Source organism: Macrotis lagotis, chromosome 6 (genome assembly GCF_037893015.1).
Source record: "Macrotis lagotis isolate mMagLag1 chromosome 6, bilby.v1.9.chrom.fasta, whole genome shotgun sequence".
NCBI classification, from domain to species: domain Eukaryota; kingdom Metazoa; phylum Chordata; class Mammalia; order Peramelemorphia; family Peramelidae; genus Macrotis; species Macrotis lagotis.
In genome coordinates this window covers 168,975,533-168,988,493 of record NC_133663.1, presented here as the reverse complement: position 1 = coordinate 168,988,493, position 12,961 = coordinate 168,975,533, and the positions used below count along the sequence as shown (strand labels likewise).

Here is a 12,961-nt window from a genome sequence, read left to right as displayed (position 1 = left end):
CATTCAGGGAATATCATTTGTTCTGAAAGCCTTTTCCATTCCCTCATTCCCTCCCTGCCCTTGTTCCTAGATCCTTCATGTGAATCCTTTAGCTTTCCACTGGTGAATTGTTTTGGATACTTAATGGAGATCCAGTGCTTTAATCTTTTACTGCTTTGCCATTTCTTGTCCACTATGTCCTTACTTTACAGATGAGGAAGTGAAGCAGATAGGTGTTTACCTGACGTGTCCAAGTTCACACATTGCACTACCTAGCTGCCCCCTACCTTTCTGTGGGAATGCATAAATTTAGGAACCAGAGGGCTTTACAGTTGTAGAATATTCTGAAGGCAACCAAGTTACAAGTATCTCAGGCTATACTTCTGTTCCCTAAATATCCTTAATGTCCAGATGTACAAAAACCCAGGAGAAGCAAAGCTTGGATGCTGATTAGTTTATTTGCATTTCAATACAAGAATGAGAAGTATCAAGATGTCCTCACTAACATCCTAATATCCTAGGGTACTGAAGGATTTTCATGATGTCGTTCTCATATTCATCTTCTTATTCAACCTTTAACCCTGAAACAAGAATGGAAGAAAAGACTTAGATTTGAACCTTTCTCTATGATAACAGAGTAGTCAGGCTTTACTGAAATGGAAACTGATGGAAAGGATCTAAGTAGGGATGAGTAACAATAGAAGATGCAAAATGTTATGAGTAAAACAAAAGGTTATTGGTGAAGTATTTTTCATCAGGGATCTCTCAATCAGTGAGAAGCCTAGTACAAAGCAAAGATGAACAACTCATGTTGGATGAATTTACTGTGAAATGAAGCAAATCAAAGGAAATGGAACAGAAGAGAATTCGGTATTTAACTGATAACACAAAATGGGAAAGCAGTAAATATATAATAAAACCTAGATTTTGGATTATTGAGAAGAGAGATGATTATTACCTTTTGCCCCCGGCTACCCGGGACATTCCTGGATCTTCTGAAAGTCTTTTTGTGATGCGTCCTTTGCATGGAATTCTTGACAATGTCTTTTACTACAAGGAGAAATGAAAGAAAGATTGGTTAACGACAGATTTACATTCAGCTAAAGCAGATTATTGGCTCAGGGCTGCTATGGATAGAAAAAGAAAAGGAAAGAGTGATGTTTAGGACAGATGTCCTATAAAGCTCAAGAGTTTTCAGTGGCGGATAAGTGCAATACATGTTCAAGAGGATGGATCCCAGTGGAGTTGTATCAAGACAACAAGCATCCACTTAATCAGAAGTTATATATCCACCCATAAAATGCAGAATTCATCCCACGTATTTCCAAGCTGTCAAATTTATTAAATATAAGAAGTATGAGAAGTGAAGGAAATAAGAGACAAAATGGATAGAAAATTAGATGATGTTGTAATCAACTTGATTTCACATCTATTGTGACTATGATATAAAAGAGAGAGGGACACACACACACACACACACACACACACACACACACACACAGTGAGATAGAGACAGAGGGAGTCAGACAGACAGGCAGACTGACAGAATCAGAGAATACAGTATTTCACTGTAGCCAACAAAGTAAATTTGGTTTTGTGATCTGGGAAATTCTCTAGTGGAAAAATGAGAACTACGCATGACAAGAGAAAAATAATGTATTATGACATCTTCACACTCCTAGTACATCAGTATCCACTGTTTATGGGTACTCAACTTTCAAGATGGTCTATAATGTGAGAAAAGGACTTGGGGGCTAAAAGGAAAAAGGTTTAGAGAAAGACTGTAACTTATGGCATTTTATTCCATCTTGCTTGCTAGGGTCTTCTGTAATTAAAAAAAAAGAAAAAATTATGTTTAGGGAAAGAATGCTATGAATCTCAAGAATTTTCAGTTGTAGATAAGGACAATCTATATTCAAGGGTCCTAATGGAATTACATCAGAATTATAAGCCCTCTCACTTGACCATGGGTTACATACTTGGTCATAAACTCCATAAACTCATCCTATTCATTTCAAAGCTGTCATAACATTATCCACAGGAGGTATGAGAAATGAAGGATAGAAACAAAAGAAATGGAAAATTAGGTATTATTGTGATCAACCTGATCTTCCTGTTGTGATCGTGATATAAGATAATTTAGCATCTTTTCATTCCTAGGCAATGATGTCAATAGAATTAGTTTTAAAAAAGTACCTAGGGAACATAGTTGAAACAGTATTATTCAACTAGCAAAACGTCACTCAACAAAAACTAGTAAAATTTCATTAACAATTTGAGATATTTTTGTTTTTATTTTAGCATTGAGCACCTACTCAGACCATCTGTCAGATCTTTCATCTGCTAAGAAGAAGAACACAAAGGTTAAATAATGTAAAATACTTCAAATGTTTTTCAGAGTTCAGAGTCTGAAAAAGGATGGTAATTTGGACTAATATTACAATTAGCCCTATATTAAGAAAACCAATAAGAAAGACATTAAAAAATTCATCCAAATTGATTCTCTTAATCCAGGGATACAGAAAGACTAGGAATGTCTTGTCAATCCTACTATTTCTTCTTGCCTTCTCTTCCTGCAGTCAGTGATGTGAGTAGATTTGAGGTTAGGTATGATTAGGGTTCTTTCACAGTGTGTGAAAAAGTGAAAAATATGTAGACACTTAATAATGGTCATTATTAGCTGTGGGACCTTGGGCAAGTCATTTAACCCCCCCCCTCCATTGCCTTGACCACCAAAATAAAAAATATAGCCAGAATGTAGTGTTTTTAATACAAAGTTTTTGAACAGACCTTTATCATTTTGGGTTCCTCATATGATATCCCTTTCCTTGTACTTTATGAAAAAAAACCATTTTTTTCAAATATCAAGTAGAAGAGAAAGAGAAAAGAGAGAACAAAATATAGAGGTAGAGGAGGGAAAAGAGAGAGTGAGGATCTAGAGGGAGATATATACAAAAAGAAAAAATATAGAAACAGACAACCTTTAACTGAAGATGATAAAGTGACTCTTTTTTTTAAAGGTTTTTACAAGGCACTGGGATTAAATGACTTACCTAAGGTCACACAGCTAAGTAATTAGTAAAAGTGTGAGGCTGAATTTGAACTCAGGTCCTCCTGACTCTAGGGCCGGTGCTGTATTTACTGTGCCACCTACCCCAACTTTTTTTTGATATGGAAAATTCTATGGTGGGAAAATGAGGCTTATGCTATGGCAAGGGAGAATAATGAATTTTAAAATGATGATACCCTTAGTTTATAGATAGTCATATGGAAAACCCTAAATGATCAAGTATTCTCTTCTATGAAAGAAGCACTAGAGGCTACAAAAGAAAGGAATGAAAATCAGTTTAAGATAAACTGCAACTTATGTTCAGATGTAATTATTGACTAGGGGCTTCTGTGTATAGAATAAAAAAAGAGTCATTATGAACCTCAGAAATTGATATGGGCAATCTATGTTCAAGGACCCCAAAGAAATTCTATCAGAAAAAGAAGTCACTATGTGACCAGAGTTTACATAGTCGGTCATAAAATCCAGAACTCATTTCATTCATTTCAAAACTGTCATAACATTATAACTACAGGAGGCAGGAGAAATGCAGGGGTGGGGGAAGACAAAAGGGATGGAAAATTAGATATTATTTTGATTAACCTGATCTCATAACTCTTCTCATAACCATGATAAAAGATAGAAGATAATTTATCATAGTTTCAATCCTTCATAAATAATTTGGGTAATTGTGGCAAGTAAGAATTAATTGAAATAGTTTGAAGCAGTAGGCCCGAACTAGAAAAATATAATTCCATAATTTACTGACATTGTTAATAATTGTATTTGACATTGAAAACCTTCTCAGACCACTGGTCTATAGATAGCAGAAGTGACTTTGCATAAAAGTGAAAAACATGACCAGAAGTAGCATTATTTATTTTGTGTTTTAGATACAAGATTTATGAATAGGTATTTGTTATTTTTGCATCCCTGGTATTATATTTCTTCCTTTCCTTTCTCTATAAAACACTCAAAATCAAAGAGAGGGTGAGGAAATGAGAGAGAATGATAGAAAAGAAGAAAGGAAAGACAGAAAGAGAAAAGAATACAAAGTGCAGAAAATAAAGAGGGCATTTCATTAAATATTACAAAGTAATTTTGAAATTTTTGATAGTAGTTAATGGAAAAGGCAAAAATATGCCTTTATGCCTTTATATGACATTATCTGGGAGATTATAATGCTTTTTAACTTGACTACTCTGTTAGTTCATCATTATCCTCTGTTTCTTGGAACTGAACTTTAGGAGCATGGATGCTGACTGAGAAATATGGTCTAGGTCCAAGAGGAAAAAGGAAAGAGTGACTGTTTAGGGACAGACATGTCAATTATGTTTAGATACAGCAGGTTGGCTTGGGGCTTCTGTTTGTAGAAAAAAAGAAAAGGAAATTATAATAGGGCAATAGTTCTATGTATCTATAGAATTTTCAGCTGGGAATAAGAGTTGTTTACACTTAAAGATGCCAAAGGAATCCTATCAGGAATGGAAGCCATTATGCGGCCAGAGTTTACATATCCAGTTAAAAAATGCAGAATTCATTCCATTTATTGCCAAGTTTTCCTAACACTAAACACAAGAGGTATGAGAAATAAAGGAAAAAAATATAAAAGGGGAGGAAAATCATATTATGATCAGCCTGATCTCAGAACATTTATTGTGATGATACTACAAGATAATTTATCACTTTTTGAATTCTAGGTAAATAATAGGTTTAACAAAAGGGAATTGAATCTATTAAAAAAAAGTACTTGGAAGACATAGTAAAAGCACTTGTAATTGAACTACAAAAAATATTATTGACCTAAAAACTAATAAAATTTGGCTAACAATGTGTGATTTAGAACAACTTTTGAGTTCATTGATCTATTCTAAATGATACTTTCAAAGTTGGTTGAAGTATAAGAATCAAACTTTTTTATTTCCCTGATAGATCTTTTTACCTAGTGAACAGAAGAACAAAAGATAAATGATAGAAACTAATCACAATGTAAAGTCAGCAAAAAGGATGCTAATTTGGACTTATATGACCTCATATTAAAAGAATCAACAAGAAAGGCAATTCTATACAAGTCAAGGTAAATTCATTCTCAATCTGTGGGCAGATAAAGGCTAGAAACAGCTTGCCAATCTTCCTATTTCTTTTTGCTCTCTTTCTCTAAGGCCAGGTATGTGACTAAGTTTGAGGCTAGGACTGAGATGCATCTTTTTTTCTTTTTAGAAAAAGTGGGAAGGTTTTGCATAAAGGTGAAAAATATGACCTGGAGGCAGCATTTGCTTATTTTGTACTTCAAATGAAAAATATTATTTAAAAAAGTTAACCTTTTGAGTTATTGTTACTACATTCCTTTCTTTCCCTTTTCTCTTGCTAAGAGATATTTCTTTAAAGGCCTACATACACACACACACACATTCACGTACAAACACACAAACACATACACACATAAAACAGACAAAAAGAGGAAGAGAAAGATATAGACAGATGAGAACATTTCATTTCTTTGAAATTTTTGCTCCAGGATATTCCATATTAGAAAAAGAAAACTATGTCATGTCAAGAAAGAATAATACATTTTAACAACCATGCTATTAATTCATCATTACCCTCTGACTACAGGTGTTCATTTTTAAGACATAAATGCCCAAGTGATTGGGTACAATATCCAGAGAGTAAAAGGAAAAAGGAAAGACTTTTTAGAGATAGCCCTATTACTTAAATCACATAAGGAAAGGATTTCTGTGAGTAGAAAAAAAGAAAAGGAAAGATTAATGTTTAGGGCAAGAATCCTATGGATCTCAAGAGATTTCAGATCTGTATCAAGACAATATATTCAAGGGGATGAACTCCAATGGAATTCTTTCAGAAACCCAAGCATCCTCTTAGTCAGAAGGTACATATCCAATCATAAAACAAAGAATTCATCTTATCTAGTTTGAAACTTTTATAACATTAAATATAGGATGTTTGAAAAGTGAATGAAATAGAATTGAATTGGAATAAAACTCAGAACTCAACCCATTCATTTCAAAGATGTCATAGCATATTGAATAAGGGAGAATGAAGTAAAGAAAATAAACACAAAAGGAGCAGAAAATTATATGTCACTGTGATTAAACTGCTAAAAAATAGCTTATCATCTTTTGGGTAAATAATGGGGGGTAACCATGCCAATAGAATTAACTGAAAAAAGTACCCAAGGATAAAGCAGTAAGATTAAGCTAGAAAAAAATGTTATTCAATAAAAAAATAGTAAAATTATGCTAACATTTCTGATGCATTTCTTTGGCATCATGCACTCCTCAAACTTGGTCGTTCTAAATGAAGCTTTCAAAGTTAGTTGAAAGGCAAGCATAAGGCCCTTTTTATTTCCCAAGAGATCTTTTGTCTACTAAGAAGAAGATCCCAAAAAACAAATAATGGAAACTAATTCACATTGCTTTTTCCAGTTCAGAGTCTGAAAAGTAATATGAACTTACTTGATCCCACTACTAGTCTAATATTAAAGAAAACAAGGAAGGCAATTAACAAAAAATAATCCAAATTGATGCTCTCAATTCAAGGACAGAGAGAAACTAGGAAAATCTTGCCAATCTTCCTATTTCTTTTTGCTCTGTCTCCTTGCATTCAGTGGTGTGAATGGATCCGAGGGTAAGTCTGAGAAAGATTATTTTTTTAAGAAATAAGGAGGCTTTGCATTTCTTTATTTTGTTCTTCAGATTGAAATTTTTTGCAAAAGGATTTGACTCCGAGTTTCTGATACTATGTTTCTTTCTTTCCCTCTTCCATAGCTGAAAAAAAAAGATGCTTACAAGAAAGAAATATAGAGTCAGACAGACAGGTCAGAGAAAGAGAGACAGACAGATAGACAGACAGAGAGAGACAGAATCAGGAACAGAGAACATTTCATTGAAAACATGACGGTGATCTTGAGATTTTTATTGCTTTTTAAGATCATAAATGGTGAACTGGTTTGAATTGAGAGACAAAGTTCAGGGACTACAAGGAGAAAGAAAAGAAAAATTGTTTAGGAACAGATAGCTATTTACATTCAAATTCAGCAGGTAGTTGGCTTAGGACTTCTGAGGAGAGATAAAAGAAAAAGAAAGAGTAATGTTTAGGGCAATAGTTCTCTAAACCTCTAGAGATTTCACCTATGGATAAGGGTAATGTATATGCAAGGGGGTGGGTTAGTTTTTCATTATACTCTATTTATGGGTCTTGCTCTATAAGATCATGAATGATCAAAGGGTTTACAATTAGAAACCTTGTTCAGGGATTACAAGTAGAAAGGAAAGAAAGACTCTAGGGATAGACAGTTACTTAGGTTCAAACGCAGAAGGTTGTTGGCTTGAGACTATGAGGATAGACAAAAGAAAAGGAAAGAGTATTATTTAATGCAATAGTTCCATGAATCTCAAGAAATTTCAGTTGAAGCAATTTATGTCCAAGGAAAGAAAGATTGTTTAGGAACAGACAATTACTTAGGATCACATTGTTGGCTAAGGGCTACTGAGGACAGAAAAAAGAAAAGGAAAAAGTATTATTCAAGGTAATAATCCTATGTATTTTAAGAAATTTCAGTTGGGGAAAAGGTCAATTTATGTTTCTCTATTTAAGACAATAAATGATTAAGTAGTTTATAATGAGAGACAAAGTTCAGGGACTACAAGAAGAAAGGAAAGAAAGATTGTTTAGGAACGCCAGTAACTTATTTTCAGATTGCTGGCTTGGGACTGCTGAGGATAGAAAAGAGAAAAGGAAAAAGTATTATTTAAGGTAATAGTCCTATGTACCTCAAGAAATTTCATTGTTAGATAAGAGTAATTTATGTTCAAGAGGATGGAGTAGTTCATACTTATGCTCTATTTAAGGCCATAAATGGCCAAGAAGTTTATAATGAGAGACAATGATCAGGGATTACAAGGAGAAAGGAAAGAATGATTATTTAGAAAGAGTTACTTACTTTTATGAGGAGGGTTCCGGGCTGCTGAGGACAGAAAAAAGAAAGGGGGGAAAAAGTATTATTTAAGGCAATAGTTCCAAGTATCTCAAAACATATCAGTTGTAGATAAGAGCAATTTATGCTGCTCTACTTAATACCATAAATGGCCAAGTAGTGTATAATGAGAAACAACGTTTAGGGACTACAAGAAGAAAGGAAAGAAAGAGTGTTTAGGAACAGACAGTTACTTACGTTTAGGAGGTTGGCTTGGGGCTGCTGAGGATAGAAAAAGGAGAAGGAAAGAGTATTATTTAAGGTAATAATCCTATGTATCTCAATATATTTCAGTTGTGCATAAAGGTACATTATGTTTAAGAGGATGTAATAGTTCTTCCTTATGCTCTATTTAAGACCATAAATGGCCAAGTAGCTTATAATGAGAGACAATGTTCAGGGACTACAAGGAGAAAGAAAAGAAAGATTATTTAGCAACAGACAGTTACTTACGTTCAGGTTGTTGGCTTGGGGCTGGTGAAGATAGAAAAAAGAACAGGAAAAAAAAGTATTATTTAAGGCAATAGTTCTTTTATCCCAAGAAATTTCATTGGAGGATAAGGGTAATTTATGTTCAAGAGGATGGAGTAGTTTTTCCTCATGCTCTATTTAAGACCATAAATGAACAAGAACTTTATAATGACAGACAATGCTCAGGGACTACAAGGAGAAAGGAAAAAAAGATTATTTAGCAACAGACAGTTACTTACGTTCAGGTTGTTGGCTTGGAGCTGCAGAGGATAGAAAAAAGAAAGGGGAAAAATATTATTGAAGGCAAGAGTTCTATGCATCTCAAGACATTTCACTTGTGGATAAGGGCAATTTATGTTGCTCTATTTAAGACCATAAATGGCCAAGTAGTGTATAATGAGAGACAATATTCAGGGACTACAAAGAGAAAAGAAAGAAAGATTATTTAGTAACGGACAGATACGTATGTTCAGGTTGTTGGCTTGGGGCTGCTGAGGATAGAAAAAAGAACAGGAAAAAGAATTAATTAAGGTAATAGACCTATGTAGCTCAAGAAAATTAAGTTGTGGTAAGGGTAATTTGTGTTCAAGAGGATGGAGTACTTCATCCTTATGCTTTATGTAAGACCATAAATGGCCAAGTAGTTTATAATAAGAGACACTGTTCAGGGACTACAAGGAAAAAGGAAAGAAAGATTATTTAGCAACAGACAGTTACTTATGTTCAGGTTGTTGGCTTGGGGCTGCTGAGGATAGAAAAAAGAAAAGGGGAAAAATATTACTGAAGGCAAGAGTTCTCTGCATCTCAAGACATTTCACTTGTGGATAAGGGCAATTTATGTTGCTCTATTTAAGACCATAAATGGCCAAGTAGTGTATAATGAGAGACAATATTCAGGGACTACAAAGAGAAAAGAAAGAAAGATTTTTTAGTAACGGACAGATACTTACGTTTAGGAGGTTGGCTTGGGGCTGCTGTGGGTAGAAAAAAGAAAAGGAAAGAGTATTATTTAAGGTAACAGTCCTACGTATCTCAAGATATTTCAGTTGTGCATAAAGGTACTTTCTATTTAAGAGGATGTAATAGTTCTTCCTTATGCTCTATTTCAGACCATAAATGGCCAAGTAGCTTATAATGAGAGACAATGTTCAGGGACTACAAAGAGAAAGGAAAGAAAGATGATTTAGAAAGAGTTACTTACATTCAGGTTGTTGGCTTGGGGCTGTTGAAGATAGAAAAAAGAAAAGGAAAAAAAGTATTATTTAAGGTAATAGTTCTTTTATCCCAAGAAATTTCATTGGAGGATAAGGGTAATTTATATTCAAGAGGATGGAGTACTTCTTCCTCATGCTCTATTTAAGACCATAAATGACGAAGAACTTTAAAATGACAGACAATGTTCAGGGACTACAAGGAGAAAGGAAAGAAAGATTATTTAGCAACAGATAGTTACGTTCAGGTTCTTGGCTTGGGGCTGATGAGGATAGAAAAAAGAAAAGGAAAAAAATATTATTGAAGGCAATACTTCTATGTATCTCAAGTTATTTCACTTGTGGAAAAGGGCAATTTATGTTGCTCTATTTAAGACCATAAATGGCCAAGTAGTGTATAATGAGAGACAATATTCAGGGACTACAAAGAGAAAAGAAAGAAAGATTTTTTAGTAACGGACAGATACTTACGTTTAGGAGGTTGGCTTGGGGCTGCTGTGGGTAGAAAAAAAGAAAAGGAAAGAGTATTATTTAAGGTAACAGTCCTACGTATCTCAAGATATTTCAGTTGTGCATAAAGGTACTTTCTATTTAAGAGGATGTAATAGTTCTTCCTTATGCTCTATTTCAGACCATAAATGGCCAAGTAGCTTATAATGAGAGACAATGTTCAGGGACTACAAAGAGAAAGGAAAGAAAGATGATTTAGAAAGAGTTACTTACATTCAGGTTGTTGGCTTGGGGCTGTTGAAGATAGAAAAAAGAAAAGGAAAAAAAGTATTATTTAAGGTAATAGTTCTTTTATCCCAAGAAATTTCATTGGAGGATTAGGGTAATTTATATTCAAGAGGATGGAGTACTTCTTCCTCATGCTCTATTAAAGACCATAAATGACGAAGAACTTTAAAATGACAGACAATGTTCAGGGACTACAAGGAGAAAGGAAAGAAAGATTATTTAGCAACAGATAGTTACTTACGTTTGGGTTCTTGGCTTGGGGCTGATGAGGATAGAAAAAAGAAAAGGAAAAAAATATTATTGAAGGCAATACTTCTATGTATCTCAAGTTATTTCACTTGTGGAAAAGGGCAATTTATGTTGCTCTATTTAAGACCATAAATGGCCAAGTAGTGTATAATGAGAGACAATATTCAGGGACTACAAAGAGAAAAGAAAGAAAGATTTTTTAGTAACGGACAGATACTTACGTTTAGGAGGTTGGCTTGGGGCTGCTGTGGGTAGAAAAAAAGAAAAGGAAAGAGTATTATTTAAGGTAACAGTCCTACGTATCTCAAGATATTTCAGTTGTGCATAAAGGTACTTTCTATTTAAGAGGATGTAATAGTTCTTCCTTATGCTCTATTTCAGACCATAAATGGCCAAGTAGCTTATAATGAGAGACAATGTTCAGGGACTACAAAGAGAAAGGAAAGAAAGATGATTTAGAAAGAGTTACTTACATTCAGGTTGTTGGCTTGGGGCTGTTGAAGATAGAAAAAAGAAAAGGAAAAAAAGTATTATTTAAGGTAATAGTTCTTTTATCCCAAGAAATTTCATTGGAGGATTAGGGTAATTTATATTCAAGAGGATGGAGTACTTCTTCCTCATGCTCTATTTAAGACCATAAATGACGAAGAACTTTAAAATGACAGACAATGTTCAGGGACTACAAGGAGAAAGGAAAGAAAGATTATTTAGCAACAGATAGTTACTTACGTTTGGGTTCTTGGCTTGGGGCTGATGAGGATAGAAAAAAGAAAAGGAAAAAAATATTATTGAAGGCAATACTTCTATGTATCTCAAGTTATTTCACTTGTGGAAAAGGGCAATTTATGTTGCTCTATTTAAGACCATAAATGGCCAAGTAGTGTATAATGAGAGACAATATTCAGGGACTACAAAGAGAAAAGAAAGAAAGATTTTTTAGTAACGGACAGATACTTACGTTTAGGAGGTTGGCTTGGGGCTGCTGTGGGTAGAAAAAAAGAAAGGAAAGAGTATTATTTAAGGTAACAGTCCTACGTATCTCAAGATATTTCAGTTGTGCATAAAGGTACTTTCTATTTAAGAGGATGTAATAGTTCTTCCTTATGCTCTATTTCAGACCATAAATGGCCAAGTAGCTTATAATGAGAGACAATGTTCAGGGACTACAAAGAGAAAGGAAAGAAAGATGATTTAGAAAGAGTTACTTACATTCAGGTTGTTGGCTTGGGGCTGTTGAAGATAGAAAAAAGAAAAGGAAAAAAAGTATTATTTAAGGTAATAGTTCTTTTATCCCAAGAAATTTCATTGGAGGATAAGGGTAATTTATATTCAAGAGGATGGAGTACTTCTTCCTCATGCTCTATTTAAGACCATAAATGACGAAGAACTTTAAAATGACAGACAATGTTCAGGGACTACAAGGAGAAAGGAAAGAAAGATTATTTAGCAACAGTTACATTCAGGTTCTTGGCTTGGGGCTGATGAGGATAGAAAAAAGAAAAGGAAAAAAATATTATTGAAGGCAATACTTCTATGTATCTCAAGTTATTTCACTTGTGGAAAAGGGCAATTTATGTTGCTCTATTTAAGAGCATAAATGGCCAAGTAGTGTATAATGAGAGACAATATTCAGGGACTACAAAGAGAAAAGAAAGAAAGATTTTTTAGTAACGGACAGATACTTACGTTTAGGAGGTTGGCTTGGGGCTGCTGTGGGTAGAAAAAAAGAAAAGGAAAGAGTATTATTTAAGGTAACAGTCCTACGTATCTCAAGATATTTCAGTTGTGCATAAAGGTACTTTCTATTTAAGAGGATGTAATAGTTCTTCCTTATGCTCTATTTCAGACCATAAATGGCCAAGTAGCTTATAATGAGAGACAATGTTCAGGGACTACAAAGAGAAAGGAAAGAAAGATGATTTAGAAAGAGTTACTTACATTCAGGTTGTTGGCTTGGGGCTGTTGAAGATAGAAAAAAGAAAAGGAAAAAAAGTATTATTTAAGGTAATAGTTCTTTTATCCCAAGAAATTTCATTGGAGGATAAGGGTAATTTATATTCAAGAGGATGGAGTACTTCTTCCTCATGCTCTATTTAAGACCATAAATGACGAAGAACTTTAAAATGACAGACAATGTTCAGGGACTACAAGGAGAAAGGAAAGAAAGATTATTTAGCAACAGTTACATTCAGGTTCTTGGCTTGGGGCTGATGAGGATAGAAAAAGAAAAGGAAAAAAATATTATTGAAGGCAATACTTCTATGTATC

At 34.0% G+C, this 12,961-nt stretch overlaps 1 long non-coding RNA gene across 2 annotated transcripts; it reads right to left on the bottom strand.

The window, feature by feature from the left end:
• Positions 1 to 418: 418 nt before the first annotated feature.
• LOC141491248 (uncharacterized) lies at positions 419 to 8,779 on the bottom strand. 2 transcript variants are annotated; one of them, XR_012469538.1, is made up of 6 exons: positions 8,735 to 8,779; positions 8,478 to 8,498; positions 8,223 to 8,246; positions 7,992 to 8,015; positions 938 to 1,029; positions 419 to 560 (listed from the first exon to the last, which is right to left on the bottom strand). It is a non-coding gene; the product is annotated as an uncharacterized LOC141491248 (long non-coding RNA). The 2 variants fall into 2 exon arrangements; XR_012469539.1 differs by lacking the exon at positions 8,478 to 8,498 and having other exon boundaries at positions 8,735 to 8,764.
• Between the last annotated feature and the right edge of the window lie 4,182 nt (positions 8,780 to 12,961).